The sequence below is a fragment of the Hemitrygon akajei genome, chromosome 6, assembly GCF_048418815.1.
Source record: "Hemitrygon akajei chromosome 6, sHemAka1.3, whole genome shotgun sequence".
Classification (NCBI taxonomy): domain Eukaryota; kingdom Metazoa; phylum Chordata; class Chondrichthyes; order Myliobatiformes; family Dasyatidae; genus Hemitrygon; species Hemitrygon akajei.
In genome coordinates, this window is record NC_133129.1 from 47,424,895 (window position 1) to 47,447,994 (window position 23,100).

A 23,100-nucleotide genomic window follows, 5' to 3' on the forward strand; every position below is an offset into this window, starting at 1 on the left:
AAACGGAGACATTTATCAACTGATTCCCTTTATAAAAAAGATATAAGTGCTCTCGGAGAACAAAGATCAGCCAACTATGGGAGAGAGCTTGGGAGTGCAGACCCAATACAGACTCAGTGGAATGAATGGCTTCCTCATCTGATGACTGCATGAGATGAAACTTGACCTAAATTGCCAAGGGTCAATTTAAAGAAAGTATCACTGATGGTGATATAGGTTGTGACTTCCTTACATTGTTAATATTTGTGATTTACTTTTCTCATAAATCTAGAGTCTATTGTATATGACAAATGACAAGTCATAGAAACAGATCCTACAGCTCAGCTGGTCCATGCTGCCTTCATGCACAGTCAACTAGTCAACAGGAAAACATTGGTTAGGACACAGCTTTATTTTAAAACCCTTCTTTTAAACTGTGACCACAACTCCCCCCAAGTTTTAGATTAAAAGATAAAGCATCCTCTCCACATCTTCCCTGTCAAAATACTGTAACTCAGAATCTTCTATGTTTGAACCAAGTCATCTCTCACTCTTCTAAAATCTAGTGGAAATGCCTAGCTTCTTCAAACTAGATGTAGTTCTGATTGAAACTCTATAAGAGGGTGTAGAGGATATTCACCAGAACATAACCTGGAAGTGTTCCAGTTTTGAGGTGAGACTGTAGAGGCTGAGTTTGCTTTGCTTGAAGTGGAGGAGGTTAAGGGGGGTGGGGGGACCTGATCAAGGAATACAAAATTAGCAGAAGCAGAGGCATGGTAGATAGTTAAAAAATCCTTTGCAGAGACATTATAAATCAGAGGTAATCATTTTAAAGTAATCTGGCAAGAGTTTAATTTATTATTTTTTTCACACATCTCAAGATACAGTGAAAAGTGTTTGTATTCATCAAGACAAACTATGCTGTACATAAGTATTGTACATCAAAGCAGCAAAGGAAATAGAGAAAGCAGAAAAGGTGTTGCAGTTACAGATGAGGTGTAATGCAAGTAGATAAATGAAGTACAACGCCATGTCATAATAGATTGAGAGATCAAGAATTCACCTTCTGGTGTATGTGATGTCCATTCAAGAGTCCAATAACAGCGCAACGTAAGCTGTTCTCGTGTCTTTTGTACCATGCTGTCAAGGTCTTGTATTTTCTATCCAATGAGAGAGTGGAGAACATAAAATGACCGAGTGACATGTTTATGTTGGCTGTTGTCTCGAGGCGGGGGAGATGTAGACAAAGTCAACGGAGGCTCTAGAGGCTGGTTTTCACGATGGACTGGTTGCACTCACAACTCTGCAATTCTTGTGATCTTGGGTAGAGCAGATGCCTCAGCAAATTGTGATGCAAACGTAATGCTCTCTATGGTGCATCTGCAAAACTTGGTAAGGATCACTGGGGACGTGCCAAGTTCCTTACCTTTTGAAGAAGTAGAAACGTTGATTTGATTCCTTAGCCCGAGTGTTCATGTGGCAACAACAACTCCTCCACAGTCTCTCCCGACACAGATGCACCACAAAGCTGTGCACTTTGCTGCCTGCTTTACTCATGTTAGACTTTTGACTGTAAGCTCCAAAGGCAAACTATGTTTGCTGATGACACCATTGTCTTTGGCTCAAGCAAAGGTGGTGACAAATCAGCAAATAGGAGGGAAATGGAAAATCTGGCTGAGTGGTGCCACAACAACCTCCAACTCAATACCAGCAAGACCAAGGAGATGACTATTGACTTCAGGAGGAGGAAACCAGAGATCCATCAGGGAACCAGAGGTGAATGTTATGTTTTGACACTCCAAAACATAAAACTAATTTTAAAGGAAAACAGGAGAGCCAGGAATATGAGCCACAGTTTGTTTCTTAAGCTGTGGATGGTTTCTTATTCTTGGTCTTTTTTGACAAGGGGGAACCACTCTGCTTGGCAGGAGAGACTTGTGGCTTTGAAACTCAGGTTCTGGGGCCTCCTCCATGGTGGTTGTAGGAGTTGACTCTGTGACTTCAGGAAGTGGGTCTGACAGCTCTGGACACCTTTCTTCTCTAACAATTGACTCTGCTCTCCTCAACTGATCAATGCGTCGTCTCTAGATGTCATCAGACACAATCTCCACTGCGTAGGAAAGTGGTCCTGTTCTGTCCCTAACCTTTGTGAGTAGCCACTGTTGATCACCTCTGCAGTCTCTCAGCAGGACTGCTTGTCCAGGAGTGAAAGGTCAAAGCTCCTTGTTTAAGGAGTATTCAATTTGTCCTGCATACTCCTTCTGAGATTGGGTTTGAGGAGATCCAAATGTGGACACAAGGGACAACCCAGGAGCAGCTTAGATGGTGAATTGTTGGTTGTGGAATGTGCTTCATTGTAAGATGCAAGATGAAATTGGAAATCTTCTGATTCAGTGTCAGTGCAGTGTGTTCTGCTGACATTGCTCGCCGTATGTTCTTTGGACTCTGGACAAACCTTTCCGCCAGACCATTTGTAGCCGGGTAGTACGGTGCAGATGCAATATGTCTTATTCCATTCATTTCCAGGAATGACTGAAGCTGTTCCACAACAAACTGTGGTCCATTGTCACCGACTAAGTGTTCTGGAACACCAGTCCTTGAGAAGAGGCTTCTCAACACATCAGCAGTGTGTGAGGCTGTCAGAGGCGATTGAGAACACTTATAGTCACTTTGTGGCTGCACCCACTGCTACCAAGAAATTTGTGCCCTTGAATGATCTAGCGAAGTCTGTATGAATCCTGTGCCAGGGCAATGCAGGCCATTCCCAGGTATAGAAAGGCACTGCTCTTGGCATCTTCTGGATGTGTTAGCGTCCCAAACAATGCATAGCAAGCTGCTCGATCTACTGATCTATCCCAGACCAGCAGACAAAACTTTGAGCCAACACTTGCCTAGATGGCTGGCATGTAGCTCCTCCGACACTTTAGCCCTCAGCTGGAAGGGTACAGCAACTCTCAATCCCCACATAAGGCAACCCTCATCAAGGGCAAGTTCATCCTAGTGCTGATAAGAATGGAGGACTAGGATTTCTGCTGAACATTCCAGCCACTTTGGATGGCCTTGTAGACCTGAGACAGCGTGAAGTCTTTTCTAATTTCCCTTTGGATCAACTCTGCTGTAATAAGGAGACTTTCAATGTGCATTATGGAGAATACGTCAAAAGGAGTGGCCTTTTTTGTAAATTTTTCCAGTATTTCCTTTTCCAAGGGTAAATGTGACAATCCATCAGCATTTCCATGATTAGTCATCCACTTGAATTCAACCTTGTAATTGAGTCCTCCAAGAAACAGAACCGAACCCTGCATCTGTGCTGCTGATGTTAGAGGAACACCCTTCTGTGGATTGAAAATGGACACCAGTGGTTGATGATCAATAACAAGGGTAAACTCTCTCCTATACAAGTTCTGGTTAAAACGTTTTATATCCCAAAAGAAAACACAAGGCCTGCCTGTCAAAATGTGCATAATTTTTCTCTGCTGGTAAGGGAAAGAGCATTTGCTTCCATCACTCCCATCACTCAGAACATGTGACTCTACTGCACCTATGTCATAGGGCGAGACATCACAGGCAAGCTTCACTGGACAATGTTGATCATAATGTATGAGTACAGTGTCCGATGTCACCATTTCCTTTACCTTTTTGAAAGCTACCTCACGCTGCTTTGAAACAGCCGAGCCGGTGTCCAATTCCATTTTAATTAATTTGCCATTTACTTCTGGTGTAAGCCAAAAGCTTGTCTATTATTAGTTTTCACATTGCAAATCACAAGGCTACGCAGTCCTGTATCACTCCCATCATTATGTGAGCCCCTGCCACAACGGTAACACAATTTGTACAGCCACATTAATTTCAGTTGGTACATCATAATTCTGATTATGTTCATTTTCATTCCTCATTGCAACTTAATGATGTCCCTGTCTGCTGTTTCCATCGATAAACCTATTTGAACTGCTCTTTTAAATGTAAGTTGTGTTTCAGTTACGAGCTATTTTTGAATACTTCCTTCTAGGATTCCACAAGCTAAATGATCTTTCAGTGATCATTAAGCCCATTTTTGAACTGACAATGCTCAGACAAGGGCTCCATTTCAGCCATGTACGCTGAAATGAACTTCCCTTCCTTTTGATTTCCCTTATGCAACCTAGAGCAGACTGCTATCAACAATGGCTTTGTTTCCAATTGTTCCTGCAATACTTTCATGATTTTAGCAAAGCTTATTTCAGCTGGTTTACCTGAAGCATTTAAAACTTTGAAGCAAGCAGTATGCTATTAAACCCAATGCACTCAGCAAAACTGGTACTCTTTTCTGATTGGCTATTTTATTTGTTTTAAAATACATTCCAGTTATCTTTTATCAATCAAACACATCAATCTTTCCAATGTAGCCAGCCATTTCTGCTGCTTTTTTTATGATTATTATCACTCAGAATGCATTGTTTATGAACCAGCGAACACTTGCAATTTCTGCCTTTCTGTTACTCAATCACCTTTCTTTTTGAAAAGAAAACATGCTGTTCTAAAGAATTTTTTTTTTGTTTAAACTCGAACATCTCACTGTGCTTCAACAAGCAAGGTAGTTGTTCCAGATTCATTTTACAAGTACCTTGTCACCACTGTTATGTTTTGTAACTCCAAAACGTAAAACTAATTGAAGGGAAAACAAGAGAGCTGGGAAGGTGTGTCTCTGTTCATCTTTACTTTAAGCAAAGGTGGCATGTATCATGCAGTGTTGTGATGATGTATACTATTTACATACTTTTACAGACAGCCTACAATACATTATGTAAGCAACAAAGAATGCTTAATCAAATAATATATTAACAATATTCCTCAAATATCACTGAAATTTTAAATACACAACAGTGTATTTAATTCCTCAGTGTTATCATTTCAGAGGATCTGTCCTGGGTCCAACACATAAGCGCCATTACAAAAAAAAGCAATGCAGTGCCTCTACTTTCTTAGCAGTTTGCAAAGTTTCAGCATGTCATCTGAAACTTTGACAAACTTTTACAGAGTGCGGTGGAGACCAAACTGACTGGTTGCATCATGGTTTGGTATGGAAACACCAATGTCCTTATACAGAAACACTTTCAAAAAGTTGTGGATACTGCCCTGTCCATCTTGGGCAAAGCCCTCCCCAACATTAGGCACATCTGCACAGAACGCTGTCACAGGAAAGCAGCATCCATCATCAAGGACCTCCATCATCCAGGTCATCCTCTGTTCTCGCTGCTGCCGTCAGGAAGAAAGTACAGGAGCCTTAGGACCCACACCAGCAGGTCTAGGAACAGTTATTACTCCTGAACCATCAGACTCTTGAACCAAAGGGGATAACTTCATCCAACTTCACTCACCCCATCACTGAATCACTCCCACAACCTATGGACTCATTTTCAAGACTTCTGCATCTCACCTTCTCCATCTTTATTGCTTGTTAATTATTATTATTATTGTTATTATTTCTTCATTTCTCTTTCTTTTTGTATTTGTGCATTGGTGTTGTCTGTGTGCAGTCTTTCATTGACTCTGTTGTGTTTCTTGCATTTACTGTGAATGCCTGCAAGAAAATGAATCTCAGGGTTGTGTATGGTGACATATATGTACTTTGATAACAAATTTACTTTGACCTTTGAACTTTTTGACTGGAGCAGACCAAATTGTTGTAATATTTATACCTAGGGATTTGAAGCCCTCAGCAACCTACATGTCAGCACCATTGATAGAGATAGTGGTGTGTACTCCACCCTGCTTCCTGAAGCTATGATTATCCTCAAAACAGGTGCTCTCTAAGGATACCTTCTATTCCCTTACTTTACTCCCCTATAAACTCACAAATGTATGGCCAGATTCTGCCTTAACTTCATTACAAGTTTACAAATGACATAACTGTACTTTGCTGGATTTCAGATAACAAGGCAAATCAGAGGAAGGGGGTCAGAGAAGAATAGAAAGAGGAAATAGAAAGGAAGGAGGACAATTGAGGAAGTATGAGAGGAAAGATTAAAAGAGCAAGAATAACAGGTGAGAGGGAAAGTAGCCAAGAAGAATTCCTTTCACCCCACGTAAACTAATATTGGGATGTTGTTATCCAGAAATGGTCAAACTTGAAATAGTCCAGCCATGTTTTAAACTAATATTCTCTGAGTATAAGAAATGCTCCAATTTATACCATGTTGCATTTGAACACTTGAATTTCCCAAGCAATGCTCCAAAAATTCCATTTGTTCAGTGTCTGATGCGCAGTATCTGAGGATTTAATTCATACAAACATGCATGTGAATATATAAGCCAGAAGCAGGAGCAGGCCTCTCCACCCATGAACCTGATTTACTGGTTTATAAGATTGTGGCTGATTTTGAATGTTACATCGCTCTATCTTCCCATCTATTCTTGATCTTCATACGTTAAATGATGGACTCATAAACTCCTGATCTCCCAATCTGCCTCAGCGTAGACTTTGCATTTTATTTGTCTACAAGCACTGCACTTTCCCTTTTACTGTGACATGACATTCTTCATTCTGTTTCCTTTCCTCTACCTTGATGTAGTAATGTATGGCATGATCTGAGTGAATGACCTGAAAACCTTTTCACTCTGTCTCGGTGTATGGCATGATAATAAACCAATCCCAATTTTTGGATTAGTCCTTAATCCCTCTGTTCATCACATATCCATATAGTCCTGCCTTAAAAATATTCAATAAACTACTTACACTTCCTTTTGGAGATAAGGGTTCCAAATGCTCGTGAGCCTCCCCTTTCTGTCTTATAAAATTCTGCTAGGTTTGCTAATTAATTTCAGTGCTTGCATAGCAGCCTGTTGTGATTCATGTGAACATCTGAGTCACTCAGCTTCTCAGAGCTCTGCCAACCCGCACCATTCAGATAGCGCGAAGGGAATATAACCTTCATTAGGAATAACCCTGAAGTTTGTCCAAGGAAAGCTGTGGTCATTCTGTCAACTGAGAAGCAGGAAAGTGGAGAGCTTTAAAAAGTGGGATTGTATACCGTTTGGTAAATGTTGGGACTGCTGAATGAAATCCAAAAGTAGAGGTCAAGCCTTTGTATCACAAGCACCTATCAGGAGAAACTTCTCAGCGGTTACTATTTTTTTTCTTTGTCACAGTTTGTCTTCTTATGCACATTGGCTGTTTGTCAGCCTTTGTGTGTCATTTTTCATTGATCCTATTGTATTTCTTCGTTCCACTGTGATTGCCGGGAAGATAATGAATCTCGGGTAGTCTATGGTACCATACAGTCACTTTGATAATAAATTTATTTGAATTTTGAATTTAGGAATCCATCTTTTAAACAAGCACTGGGTCAATCCAAAGACATTTCCTTCTTCTGTACTAGTGACACAGAGCTCTCTGCAATTGGATGCAGAGTTTTATTGTTTTGTGTTCAGTTTTTGGGATATTGGTGATCTTCATGAATCTTTGCAGTTGTCCTGGTGAATGTACTCCCAGCGTGCTTATTGAGTGACGAGTTCTGGAATTTAGATCCAGGAACAATGAGAACTTCTATATTAAGATGGTGGACAACTGGGAGGAGAACCTGCCAACTGGTACTGTTCCCTGCTGCTGCCCCTGTCCTTCTTCAGCAGATCTCAGGCTTGGGGTGGAGCAGACTAGGTGAGCAACTCAGTCTATATTTCAGATGAAACATATTGCAGTTGCTGTGTGCTGGAAATGGAGCAAATAGGGATATAAAGATTCTTTGGGATAGGATATATAAGCATCTGGAAACCTATTGCCTAATTAGGGAGAGTCAACTTTGTTTTTGTGTGGGGCAGATTGTGTCTTACCAACTTGATTGAGTTTTTTGACAAGTTGACGAGAGAGATTGATGAGGGTTGTTGTCCACATGGATTTTAGTAAGGCGTTTGATAAAGTCCCTCAAGGGAAGCTAATCCAGAAGATTAAGATGCATGGAGTCTGTGGTGAATTGACTGTTTGGATTCAGAACTGGCTTGCACATAGAAGACAGAGTGTGGTGGTTGAAGGGTCTTATCTGAGCTGGAGGTCTGTAATTCATGGTGTTCCGCAGGGATCTGTACTGGGACCTCTGCAGTTTGTGATGTATATAAATGGATGAAAATGTAGACGGGTGGACTAGTAAGTTTGTGGATGATATCAAGATTGGTGGAGTTGTGTATAGTGTAGAAGACTGGCAAAGAATACAGCATGATAGAGAGATGGCACATGGAGTTTAACCCAGATAAATGTGAGGTGTTGCATCTTGGTAGGGCAAATTTAAGGAGACTGCACACTGCTAAGGGCAAGCTCCATAAAAGTGCTGTTGAGCAGAGAGATCATGGGATCCAAGTTCATGGCTCCTTGAAAGTGGCTACACGGGTTGATAGGATGGTTAAGAAAGCTTGTGGAAAGACTACTTTAATTAGTCAAGGCACTGTGTTCAAAAGTCATGATTATGTTGCAACTTTATAAATCTCTGGTCCGGTCCGACCACATCTGGAGTATTGCATACAGTTCTGGTTGCCCCACTGTAAGAAGACTGTTGAAGCTTTGGAGAGGGTGTAGAAGAGTTTTACTAGGATGCTGCCTGGTTTAGGGGGCATGTGCTATCATGAGAGGCTGAATAAACTTGAGTTGTTTTGTCTGGAGCACCGGAGGCTGAGGAGAGATCTGATAGCAGTTTATAAGATTATGAGAGACATAGACAGAGTAGACAGGGAGTATCTGTTTCCCAGGGTTGAACTGTCTAATACCAGAGGGTGTGCATTGAAGGTGTGAGGGGGTAGGTTCAAGAGAGATGTGAGGGGTAAGGTTTCACTCAGTGTCATGAATGCCTGGAATGTGCTGCCTGGTATGGTGGTAGAAGCAAATACACTGGAGGCTTTTAAGAGACATTTGGATAGGCACATGGAAGTAAGGAAGGTGCAGGAATATGGACGTTGTGTAGGTAGGAGGGATTAGTGCTTAGGTGTTTTTGATTTGCTGGTTCAGCATAAGGTTGTGGGCCAAAAGGCCTGTTTCTGTGCTGTACTGTTCTATGTTCTATGTGGTGTAAAAGGAGAGCAAAAAGTGAGATAGTGTTCACGGGTTCAGGAATGAAAAGGTTAACGTATGAGGAGCTTTTGAAGGCCTGTACTTGCTGGAGTTTAGAAGAATGGGGGGGGGGGGTTGGGGAAAGAGATTTAATTGAAACCTATCGAATAGTGAAAGGCCTAGACTGAATGGATGTGGAGAGGATATTTTCTAAAGTGGGGGAGCCTAGGACCAGTTTTACAGCCAGTTTCAACCCCTTTTAGAACAGAGATGATGAGAAATTAATTTAGCCAGAGGATGGTAAATCTGTGGAATTCATTGCCACAGACAGCTGTGGAGGCAAATCATTGGGTATATTTAAAGCAAGTGTTGATAGGTTCATGATTAGTAAGGGTTTAAAAGGTTACGGGAGGAAGGCAGGAGATTGGGCTTGTGAGGGATAGTAAATCAGCCATGGTGGAATAATGGAACAGACTCGATGGGGCAAATGGCCTAATTCTGCACCCATGTCTTCTGATCTATTGCTCTAATTGAACATTATAGTTATGGTGAAACTTAGCAGTCTACCAGGTCATTTAGGAGTCAATTGCATTGGTGGATCTGGAGTCACACATAACTTCAATTAGGAAAAAGTGCCAGATCTCTTCCCAGGTAGGACATTAGTACAACAATTCAAATTTTATTGTCATTTTTACTAAGACTAACTATTCCAGATTTCAGAACTGCCATTGAGAGATGTGTGGTCAGATCCTGGACTGTTAGTCTAGATGTTAAAATTACTAGTGTAGTAACTTAACCTCTGTACTACGATCAACTAACAATTCCTTACATCGTCAAGTTACTTACTGTTGCACCCATTACGGCTTTCTTTCAAAACCTGCCTTCCTTACTGTGCTCAAGATCTTCATTTCCCTTTCCTTAAGGCATTGAACTATCCTGATGAAGGGTCTCGGCCTGAATTGTCGACTGCTTCTTCCTCTCCACAGATGCTGCTGAACCTGCTGAGCTCCTGTAACATATTGTACGTGTAGCCCTGGATTTCCAGAATCTGCGGAAACTCTCATGTGAACAACGATAATTGCTTATCTGATTCATTCATAATTGTCATCAACGAAACTGCTGAAGGAGCGTGAGCACTTTCTTACATTAGAAGTAAATAAGTGTATTGATCATTTTAGTATCTAAATTGCATGGTTTCACTCAACAGTGATTTATTGGGACACATATGTAATGAAATAAAATCTAGAAATCTGCAAGCCTGCTGAATATTAATTAATTTTTATGCATGATTTTTAGAAATAAATGGCCATGGGGACCAAACACAGCAAACTTGTAGGTGTTGCACATGCTAAATCACTTGTGTTGTCCATGTCCACGTAATTTATTTTTGAATAAGCCTTTAATTTATCTTGTGTTTTTATGTTGATTTGAAGGTATGATATTTATTTCACCAGGTCATAATTAGTTAAATGTTGTAAAATTTACCATATCCCTTTTCTTCTGCTGTAACTTGTGAATGTAAGAGCAGCTTACCATAAGCATAAATTACTGTTCATTAACAATAAAAAAACCCCACAATAAATGCAATTATAAACATTAAACATGTTCTTTTTATACAATGATAATGATCCTGTTGATGCCATAATATTCTCAGTGTATATTATTGAATTGATCATTATGTTGATCATTTGAAATGAGGATCTTCAGCTTTTGATGTAAAACTGAGATTGAAATGAATGCTTACTATTAATAACATGGGTACAAAAATTTTTTAAATGTTTTTTGTTCACTAGATTATGCTTAAACTCTTAACTTTCTATAAAAATAACGAACTGCTGTAAGCAAGCAGTGCCCCAATCTAGGCTGGGAATGAAGGTTCAAACTCCAATCTAATTTCCTTTTTTGTTGTTTCCATATGAATCTCTTTTTTTTTCTGAGAGAAAGATGACTATCTGGAGTTTCCTTATTTTTTTGCAGGAAGTCAAAGGGCTGTTGGCTTCCTCTCCCCTCCCTTCCTTCCTTTTTTTCCGAAGGTACTCATCTGAAAAAAAAGAGAACGAAGTAATTCTGTTCCTGTTCTCTTTCTTGGGTAGTTTCAAACACTGACGCGATTAGTACCTTCTTTTAATCATATCTATGTGTGGAGGCTGTGAGGAGCAGGTAGCCAGGCACCTACTTTATAGGCTCACTGGTAAGTTTCACAGAAAAATTCAGATTTAATTTGTTTCACAGAAAATTTCAGATTTAATTTTTAAGTGAATTGAAAAGTAATATCCTTGTGATTTTTAGTTTGGCAAGGTATACTTGTCTAATGAATGTGGTTAATTAGAAACATCTAAAACCTATTGAAATGCACATATTGCTATATAGCTTGATAGTTTGGTGAGACTTACTTCATTTGGAAAACAATAGTTCATAAGGATAATATGTTTTTAGAAAGGAAATAACAGAATTGTCAATACATTCTAGGTGAAGTGTAGTAGATATTCTGATTTTTTTTAAAAATCTGATATTGCATATCTAACATCCTTCTCAAAAACATTTAAATCAATCTGCATAAAAGACAATCAGCAAGTACTTCTTGCATCATTCAGTTGCAGTGATTTAAGTCAGGTCTTCAGAACTACATTTTCATGGTTAGAAACAAAATTGTGCCCATGATTTAGGATGGTCCCTAAAATAATTTGTCCACAATTCAAACTGCAGCATTTGTAATTTTTAAATTTACAGATGTCTTACTTACTTTTGCCAGTTTAAATAAACCAGCAAAGTAATAATAATTGCATCATTTGTAGGCAAATGGTGTATTGTGATGGATTAATATTCATTTTGATAAATGGTCTCAAAGGTTTTGAAATTACCTGATTTTGTGTAACATTAATGCAGAGAGCCACACAAAACTTACATTACCTAATGCATTCATTCATGAAATCCTGTTGAAATGTGCACATTCCGTTTCAAAAATTCATGACGTGGGTAGAAATAATTTTAATTAATATTAATGCTTAAGCACAATGTATCTAAACTGTTTAAACAATCTTCTTTTCTGAAGATGTTACTTATAACCAAACTTAAATAATTTGGAATATTTTTCTATTTATATTTTAAAATAATCATAAAATAATTTGGGTAAAGACTGCACACGCACGCGCACACACACAGACACACACACACACACACACACTTACAAAAAATTCCCAATATTGTACATAATAGAAATATTATTGAGTGGTATAGATTTGCAGTTTTGCTTTAAATGCAGAAGAGCAAATTGAAACTAAAAGACTTAAAAGCAGGAAGTGTTAATCCATTTATCAGCAAATAAAGGTACATTCCCAGGGCAGCAGCAGAAGTCTTGTCTCTGCTGTGGAGAGTATCACATTCAAACCAGCAGAGAAGCCTTCTCAATTTCACTTCTCTTTTTCAGTAAATCTTTTTCAAAACACATCACTGATTTTCCACTGATAAATTGACTGTCAATATTTTAATATACTGAGATGTTAGTCCATAAATTTCCACAGCAGATCCTGCACAGCCAGTATTGGAAGAACTTTTGCAATTGCCTTTTAATGCACTGTTTCACAAGAACTTTAAATAGAATAAAATATCTGTCTTATAAAGATATTGTTTTCTAAGTGGATAAGCACATCGACATACAACGTTAAAACATCTGCAATCGAACAATATATTTCACTCCATATGATCCACTTTGGAACTAACCCGAGACATGATCAGGAGCTGCATAAATTGAAGCAAAACACACTAAAAGCTGGAGGAATTCAGCAGGTCAGGCAACATCTATGGCAAAGAGTAAACAGTCGACGTTTTGGGCCTAGACCTTTCTTCAGGACTGAGTTTCTCCAGCATTTCATGTGTTTTGCTTTAGATTTCCAGCATCTGCAGATTTTCTCATGTACATGAATTGACATTTATTACTTTTTTTTAGAAGTTCTGCTCTGGTAATTATTTATGACAACAATGTTAATGTAACAAGGAAAAGTGGATTCTCACTTCTGTAATATTTCTACAAGCAGATTCACTAGTCTAGGACATGACTATTTGCTCACTGACACCCCATTCCACCACCATAAGTATTTGTCATTCGAACCCTTGACTGCTACTCTGAGGGGTACGAGGGAAGCAGGCACATGGCATGCCATGCTGACATGGAAGTATGTTGCTCTTCTTTCAGAGGTGCTGGATCCAAATCCTGGAATTGTCTCCACACTCCCCCCACCCACCCCATAATCTTGTAGGAGTACCTTCACTGCATTGTTTAAGGAAAGTGATTTATTTTTACCTTGGAGGTGTAGAATAAACACTGGCCTTTCCAGTGAGGCACCTGTTCTGAAGAAATGATTATGAAGCAAATACAATGCATAGATATTAAACTGTGTTGGTAATGGATGCATTGCAATATTTCTGAGTAATTATTTATTTGTTTATTTCAAAGGAGTGTTTAGGTTCTCTTAACCATGATGGCTTGTACAGTTCAGCAAGTATTGGAAAATGTATTCAAATAAATAACACAAATAGGAAATGAAAATGTCACATTGATTAAATAATTACTTTACACATAAAAACAGGCAAAAATGAAAATATGATGAAAATCTATAAACTACTTCTGGCATTCTTATTTTCAAAGTCTGTCCTTACCTTCGTAGAACCTATGTTCTATTTAAGTTTCTACAATGTCTCTTTGTCATATGTTATCTAAGTTTTACATTGTCTCTGTGGTAACATTACCTTTTAGTTTGGAATAGTGGGTACAGCTCCCACCTTATAGATGTGTGCATGATCCAGTGTTGCTCTGCTGGAGGTACTACTTTAATCTGATGAAAATGACTCCCCCCACAATTCAGCTATATGAGGAACAATTGGTTTCCTGCACCGACCTTCCCCCCACCCCATCACCACCACTCCCCAGCTTCAACAAATATTTCGAACAGACATAAAGAAAGAACATGCTCAAAACTGCTCCACAGGTCAGGCAGCTTCTGTGGAGAGGGAAAGCGGAGTTGCTGTGACAGGTAATTACCAAATTTTGAGCAAATATGCGGTCATTGACATCTTTCTGTGTTAGCAAGTTGCTTTTCTTTTACAAAATGTGAATGTCACTGGCACCCATCTGTTGTCCATTCATATTTGTAAAAGAAAATTGATTACATTGGTTGGCCCACACTCTCCTTTAGCCAGACAGCGTTGGGATGGCAGATTTCCTCCCCTGATGGACATCAGTGGACCAGATGTGTAGTATGATAGTTACCATTATTGTGAGTAGCTTTATAGATGCAAATTTGGTGAGAGGAAACCAATTAAGGTTCCTGGTTGGTTTCTGCTAAAATGGTTGCTTTCTGCTCATGAGGGATTAAGCAAACTGAGTATATACTCTGAAGTTGGGCGACCTCATTGAAATGTAATTCTGATGGAACTTGTCAGGATGAATACTGTATAGGGATGATCTTTTCCCTGCCTGTGAAGTCTAGAACCAGGATCACAGTCTCACAATAAGAAATAGACCATCCCGGGCAGAGACAAGAAGACATTTCTTGACTCAGAGTTCCTTAAACATTTGGAATTTTCTACCCAAACAAATTCAGTGTAAATCCATTCACCAAGTATATTAATGATTACTTTCTTAGAATTTAAGGGGTTCAAGGGAAATGAAGACAGAGCAGGAAACTGATGAACAATCAGTGGCTATCTTATTGAAAGGAGGAGCAAGTGTGACTGCCTGAATGGTTTACCTCTGCCTCTACATCTTAAGTATTTGTCATACTGCTATGGAGGGATTCAACTTACGTGTTTATCGATAGTCTTAAAACTCTGGTTACTCTTCCAGTAACTATGGCACTCTGCATCCATGTTCCTATATCTTCTCTAAATATCTGTATATCTACAATCTTGTTAACCGTGAAATATTGGTGATGTTTAGAAGTCGCAAAAGAGATTGTATGTAGAAAAAGTATTTCTTTCCAGTATTTGATTTGTGGACTTTTTGAGCAAAGGGAAAGCCATAGGCACTTTGACACTAGGTTACTTTGTAAAACATGGATTGCTCTGTGTTCATTTGCATTGATAGCCTTTAGCTCAGTAAGAGCAAAAAGAGCCCACTCTACCATGAGATCACAGCTATATCAGCTCCATTTTGTCACTCCATCTCAGATTCTCTGTTGATTAATCCCAGCGTTTTATATATTTCTGAATGAGCCATCCACATTCACAGATTTAAAAATTACTTACTTCTGGGTAAAGAAATGTCTTGTTACCATAATCTAAATAGGTGACTTATTATCTTTATTGTATAATCCTTAATTCTGAATTGTCCTACCAGGAGATACATCCTCAACAAAACTGCACCAAATAGGGTGTTTAACTGGTGGGCAAAAGACAATGAACTGTGGAAATACAAAATTAAATAAATAATAATAATGAATGAATGAATAAGTAAGTAAATAAATAAATAAGCCAGCAAGCAAGCAACAAATATCAAGAACACGAGATGAAGAGCCCTTGAAAATGAGTACATAGATTGTGGGAACATTTCAATGATGGGGCAAGTGAAGTTGAGAGAAGTTGTTCCCTTTGGCCCAAGAGCCTGATGATTGAGGGGTAATTTAATTTCATCAGGGAAAAGGTGGCAGAGTTTTATCATCAAAATGTCAGTTAAAATCGATACCTGTACCCCGGTGGAAGTCCGAGAAGAGTTTAAGGCCATTGATATTTCCATACCAGGCTGTGATGCATCTAGCTAATATACTCTCCATGACACAGCTGTAGATGTTTGTCAAAGTTTTAGATATCATGCCAAATCTTCACAAACTCCCATCAGCAAATCTGAATATGGCGTTGAAGCTGTGCTTCAATTCACCAAAATCTTGCTTTAAAATATGAACTCATGAAAGACACCATACCTTACTATAAATACAAGTCTGATCCAGATTTAGAGTCAGAGTCACACAAATTATATCATGACCGATCCATTATTACAGATAGGACAATCCATAATAGCCATCCAGATATAATCATACAGGATAAACCAGCAAGAACAACTTTCTTAAAGATATTGCCATTCCAAACACACATAACTTACAGAAATCAATAAATTGAAAATACTAGAAAGATGCTGAATTAAAAGAAGAAATTGAAAGACCCATGGAACACGAACAGGGTATACTGTACATTGTCTCAATAATAATATCTTCAACTGTTATTATCTGGAAGTTATTACACAGTAGCATTAAATAATTTTCCTAGGCAACTATATTTGTAAATCTCAAGAAAGCCACAATACTAAATGTCACTAGAATAGTCCGAAATTTCCTAGCAATTGAGAAATGAGTGTGCTTTGCTATGCATGTGCCTCAGGTTTTACCAGCTTGAGCCCTGAATAAATAAAATAAATAAGCAATAAATATCAAGAACATGAGATGAAGAGTCCTTGAAATTAAATCCACATGTTATGGGAACAGTTTAGTGATGGGCTAAGTGAAGTTGAGTGAAGTTCTCCTCATTGGTTCAAAAACCTGATGGTTGAGGGGTTATAATTGTTCCTGAACTTGGTGGTGTGGGTCCTGAGGCTCCTGTACCTTCTTCTTGATGGTAACAGTTATAAGAAAGTGTGACCTGGGTGGGGATCCTTGGTGATCGACGCTCCTTTCCTGCAACAGTGCTCTGTGTAGATGCGCTCAATGGTGGGGAAGGCTTTACCCGTGATAGACTTGGCCGTATCCACTACATTTCGTAGGATTTTCTGTTCAAGAACATTGGTGCTTCCATACCAGGCTGTGATGCAACCAGTCAGTATACTCTCCACTGCACATCTATAGAAGTTTGTCAAAGCTTTAGATGTCATGCCAAATCTTCGCAATCTTCCAAGGAAGTAGAGACGCTGCCGTTACTTCTTCATAACTGCACTTACATGCTGGGCCCAGGACAAATCCTTTGAAATGATAGCACTGAGGATTTTAAAGTTGCTGACCCTCTTCATCTCTGATCCCCCGATGAGGACGGGTTCAGGGACCTTCGGTTTCCTCCTCTTGAAGTCAATAATCAGCTCTTTGGTCTTGCTGGCATTGAGTGAGAGGTTGTTGTTGTGGCACCACTCAGCCAGATTTCCAGTCTCCCTGCTGTATTCTGATTTATCACAACTTTTGTTCAGCCAATGACAGTTGTGGCATCTGCAACTTAAATATGACAATGGAGCTGTACTTAGCCTCACAGTCATAAGTATAAAGCAAGTAGAGCAGGGGCTAAGCACACAGCTTTGTGATGCACCAGTGCTGATGGTGATTGTGGGGGAGATGCTGTCGCCAGTCTCCACTGACAGGGGTCTGCAACTGAGGGAATTGAGGAGCCAGTTGCATAGAGATATTGAAGCCTAGGGCTTGGAGCTTATAGATTAGTTTTGAGGGGATCATAGAATTGAATGCTGAGCTGTAATCAATGTAGAATATCCTGATATATGCAACTTCAATGTCCAGTTTTCCAGGGTAGAGTGAAGAGCCATTGAAACAGCATCTGACGTGGACCTGTTGTGACAGTAGGCAAAGGGGAATGGATCCAAGTCTCTTCTCCAGCAGTAGTTGATATGTTTCACCGCCAACCTCTCAAAGCACTCCAGCACAGTAGTTCTACTGGATCATTGTTATTAAGGCAGGTTACCACATTCTTCTTAAGCGCCAGTATAATTGAAACCTGCTAGAAGCAGCTGGGTACCTCAGACAGCCAAAATGAAAGGTTAAATTTATCAGTGAAGATTCCAATCAGTTGATTGGCACAGGTCTTTAGTTCTTGGCCAGGTACCCTGTCAGGGCTGGATGCTTTCTGTGAGTTCCCCTCCTGAAGGATGCTCTCAAGTTGGCTTCAGAGACTGAAATCACAGGGTATTCATGGATTGTGAGATTTTGGGGAAGTGCCTCCATGTTTTGGCAGTCAAAGTGAGCATAAAAGCCATTGAGCTCATCTGGGAGTGAATCCTTGTTGGCACCGATGTCGCTTGATTTCACTCGAGCTGTAGTGCAACTAAGGCTCTATAGAAAGACAGCAGGACTTTCTTACTCTGAAATCTCAATAAAAGCCAATGTATCAATTGCTTCCACAGGTGCTTATTGTTAATACAAGTTAAATTTTTGTAACTTTCATATCAAAGTTCAGTATTTTATTAACATATTTTGGACTTACATTTTCTGTTGCATTCTCCTTGAGTAAAGTGGGAACCTTTTAGCTTTCTGATATATTGCTGCATATTGTCATACATTCCAGACTAATCATTTAATTGATCTGTAGAACTTTGTGGTCTTTTGTAACTCCTTAATACAATTTAGGTGGTCAATGGTCACAGGCTGAGAGTGCAGAGGTATATAAAATTCAGGGTCTATTAGTTTAGCAGAAAAAATGCAGCAAGATAACTAATATCCCAACCATTGAGCATACCTACATGAAACACTGTCACAGGAAAGCAGCATCCATCATCAGGGACCCCCACCACCCAAGACAAGCTCTTTTCTCAAAGGAGCCTCAGGCCTCACATCACCAGCTTCAGGGACCGTTATTACCACTCAGCCAGCAGGTTCTTGACCCAAAGGGGATACCTTCACTCAGCTTCACTTGCACAATCATTGAAATGCTCCCACAACCAATGCATTCATTTTCAAGGACTCTTCATCTCATGTTCTTGATATATATTGCTTATTTATTTATTATTATTCTTTCTTTCTTTTTGTATTTGTACAGTTTGTTGTCTTTTGAATCTAGTTGAACATCCAAGTTGGGCAGTCTTACACTGATTCTGTTATGGTTACTATTCTATAGATTTACTGAGTATGCCCACAAGAAAATGAATCTCAGGGTTGTATATGGTGACATATGTGTATTTTGATAATAAGTATACTTTGATCTTTGAACTTTAAAAAGCGTTTAAGTGGAGCCTCAAACAAACTTTTAAATATATACAGAGAAAAATATTTTTTATTCAGCACAACAAAATCTGTTATTTTTTATTGGAGAGCAGAAAGTGTTATTGAAACTGTGTATTGTTTGTTGGAGCTTTAAACCATTGGCTGAAAAGCTGTCCTCATCAAAACATTTGTTTGGAGTCACTATAAATTGGGAGAATAAAAATAAATCCTAATGAAACACAATAAAAATAACTTACTGCCCTGGATGAGGAAAGAATCCTGTCATGAAACAGCAATTTTGGAGGAGACAGGTTTTATTATCACATTAGAGAGGCTCTGTAAGAGATGAAGTGCTGAAGCAAATAATACTCCTTGCTTTTAAACATAATCACCACTTAACAAGAAAACGCTATGAGTTTTGGGAGACGAAGCTAAGAGGATAATGATTAGGCAGAGTTATATCTGTAAGTTCACTCAATTGAAATGTTGATTTCCTTAAGCTTCAGATTCTTGCATTTTTTGGCACATGACTTAAAGCATTCCTTGTAATTGAATGGGCTTGTTTTGTTTTGACAATAAATCAATTCCAATGGACCACAGGGCTCAACTTTAGCTCCTAGAGAATATATAAGAGCAGTAATCAGTTTTAAAGGGAAGCACTAGATTATTGGTGCACCACTTTGACACGATAAATTTAAACCAACCTATGTTCTCATAAGAGAGATCATGTGGAATATTTCTCAGAAGTATCACCTTCTGAATAAGAAAGAATGGGAAAGTCAAATTTAGGTCAATTGCAGGAAATATTACGTTGGAAATGGGACCTGCTTAGATGGGAACCATGTCAGGATGGGCCAGTTGGGCCAAAGGGCCCGTTTCTATGCTATATCACTGACTCTAAGCAGGGCAGCCATAGTGAGGGAGGTGGGAGGGGGAAGAGGAGAGGCACAGGGAAAGGGAGGAATGTGAGGGAGAGAAATGAGGGAGAGGGACAGAAGGAGTGAAAAGGCGAGAGTGAGAGTGGAAGAGAAAGGGAAAGATAGAGGGAGAGCGAGGGGAAGGAGGGAGAGAGAGGGGAGAGGGAGGAGAGGAGGAGGGACAGAAGGGGAGAGGTAGGGGGAGCGGAAGGAGGAAAGGGACAAGGACAGGTAGAGTGAGTGGGAGAGGGTTAACAGTGAAGGAGATAGAAAACTAAAAGATTGAGAAATTGAAAGATGTTAATATGTAGAAAAGAGAGAATTTAAGATAAATAAAGGACAGATAAATACAGAAATGTTCAAGCGGAAAAGAAATGGAAGTGGAGAACGTAAGATGCAATTGTTCTGCTTATACATATGTAATTCATATACAAATATATTGCATATCTATTAATTAATGAAAGGCTTAAAAATCAGTTCAAGGGTGAATTGGGGTTTGATTTGTTAGTGGACTATTTAACTGACATTGTTGTTTAGAAAAGAAAGGTAGGATTTGTGTCTCCTGACATTTTCATCAGCTTACTAGTAAAACATTTGGTTACCCAGTTTTGAGATGGATGGAAAGGTTGATAGATCAGAAGACAGAGGAGTTTTGATTTGTTGGTTTGATTGGAAAACATCATTTCTGTGGGCCTTGTTTGCAAAAGCATGTCTCAAGTCAATGAAACAGAGCAAGAAGATCTCAAGATTTCCCGAGGATATAGAGAATCAGGATTGGAAAGCAACAAGAAGATTCTCCATCATGATCAACAAGGCAGAATAGTTATGGTTTGTATGTGGAATGAAGCAAATGAACAGATGACTCATCTTTTAATCCTTTTTGGGTTTTCATGGATTGAAAAAAACAGTTAAAAAAAGAAAAGGTAAAGTGTAACAGAGTTGAAATAGAATGTAAGGATAGAGAAAAATACAAACTAATTAATTTTGTTGCAGGCTTAGGAAGAAGTCATGAGAATTACTGGGATGATGAAAGTCAGTAATGGTCAAATACAAAATTAATTAATTCAAATTCATCATCAAAAATTACATTTTTACTTGAGAGACCCTAGAACAAAATAAGACCCTAAGGCAGAGGAGTAGAGTTAGGCTGTTCATTCCATCGAATCTGCTCTGCCATTCCATCATGGCCGAATTTTTTATCCCACTCGACCCCATTCTCCTGCCCTCACTCCATAACTTTTCATGCTCTTACTAGTCAAGAATCTATCAAGCTCTGCTTTAAATATACCCAATGCCTTGGCCTCCACAGCCATCTTTGGTAACACATTCCACAGTTTTGCAACTCTGACTAAAAAAAAATTCCTCGCCATCTCTGTTCTAAAGGCATGCCCCTCTATTCTGAGACTGTGCTCTCTGGTCCTAGGCTCCCCCACTATAGGAAACATTCTCTCCACATCCACTCTATTTAGGAAATCACGTAGATGGAAGATTATGTGAGGGAGTTGTGCTGGTACCTCTCCGATTATTGTATTGGCTGTTGTATTTGTGCAAGCAAGGAATATTAGCCGACGCTGCCTCATTTTCTCTGCGATGCTCCACATTGAGTTTTAAAGGGAAGCATCAGATAATTGGTGCACCACTTTGACAAGATAAGTTTAAACCAACCTATGTTCTCACACTCCAGAATTCCAAGATTCGTACAAATCTAAATCATGCATGTTTTCTTTACCAGATGCCTTAATGATGTATACACACCTGGGCCTATGTATCAGACATGTGTAGCAGCATAATGAGAGGCAGATTAACATAACTAAATCATCAGACAAGTTTCAGGAAGAATCCTCTTGATATTGTGGCATCATGACATGATGTGGTTTAGAACACTGTGCCAGATTGCTTTTTAGACAGGAATCCCCATAATGCTGTGCTCAATCAAGCTACCCTCCCAACATAAATCAAAGTGCAATGTTATCATTTACATTGATATTCTCACTTGGATTGTCAATGTGAAAATCCAAGCAGAATTCATACAAAATAAACTGCACCAATTCCCAACACTGAATGGTGTGCTGCAGATCAAAGTAGCAATAATGTTTAATTTCTTCTTATGAAACTGAGACCTCATCATGTTTTCAGTTGTTTGGTTAACAAACAAATTGTGTCAAAGGGTCAAGCAAAAGCAGGCAAAAAAACGTGGGTTGCTTTCCTGTAGAATCTTTCCTCAGTTCTGTGACAGGTATCTGCAATTTGTAATGGCTTTTGGACACTTGTAACTGATCCCCAGGTAAGAATTATCTATCTTCGCCAATGCTTTCACCTTGAACTACACCAATTAATTTAAAAAGGCACAGTAAGTGACAGAACAAACTTGCATAATGTATTCATTAATAGAACAACGTTAGAAAACAAGTTTTGAAATTGCTTTCAAATCAGATGATTTATTTTATTCTGCTGATCCAGCTGTCTTGTGGTCATGCATACTCCTACAGACATAATGAAAGGATTATATAAATCAAGGTTTCTGGTTAACATTTCAGTTTGCAGTTTGCAGCCTTGTCTGCTGATAGAACATGGTGGAAATCAGAATGACATTGTGATACTTTAAAGCATATATGTCAAACTCAAGGCCCGTGGGCCAAATCCGGCCTGCGGTGGAATTATCTTTGGCCCGCGAGATAATATCTAATTACTATTAAAGCTGGCCCCAGTAATCGAAGCGCCTATGGCGTATGATATGGCTAATGCTGAGTTTATTCAGGTACCAGGTTTTCAGGGTTTTTAGTGTTTATTCGGCAGTCTTCTTCATAAGAAACGGAATTTGTAAAGTGAAACACTTTGTAGTTATAACAGAGACTGAGACACATGAGAGCAAGCTGAAAAAATGGAGGCAACGAAAGCTGCGTTCGCACGCGTCCGACTGATCCGGCCCGCATGAAGCTGCATTTTGCTCAATCCGGCCCATGACCTAAAATGAGTTTGACACCCCTGGTTTAAAGTGTTGATCAGTAAAGCAAGCCAGAACATCTGATTCTTAGCTAGGGAGGCCCTATCAGCAACAGTACAATACAAATTGCAGTAAATGGCAGTTTTGCTGTCAGTGATCCTGCACCGGATGTTAGCAGGAAGAACAACTAGAAATGTAGATCATGTTATTTTCTTTTTCTATCTTCCTCTATCCTCCCACAGAAACCTTGGCTCCAGACTGAAAACAAAACCATTTATTCTGCTATCTGGTTTAGCGTTGCCTGCAGATTTTGAATAGCATTTATTATAGTTCTGTATCCTCTCCACA

At 39.2% G+C, this 23,100-nt stretch overlaps 1 protein-coding gene across 1 annotated transcript in view; it reads left to right on the forward strand.

Moving 5' to 3' along the window:
* The first annotated feature begins 11,067 nt into the window (after nucleotides 1–11,067).
* znf366 (zinc finger protein 366) overlaps nucleotides 11,068–23,100 on the forward strand; it is a 45,674-nt gene continuing 33,641 nt past the window's right edge. The window contains exon 1 of the mRNA XM_073048325.1: nucleotides 11,068–11,183. The gene's annotated coding sequence lies outside the window, so the exon portion shown is untranslated. The remainder of the gene's footprint in view (nucleotides 11,184–23,100) is intronic.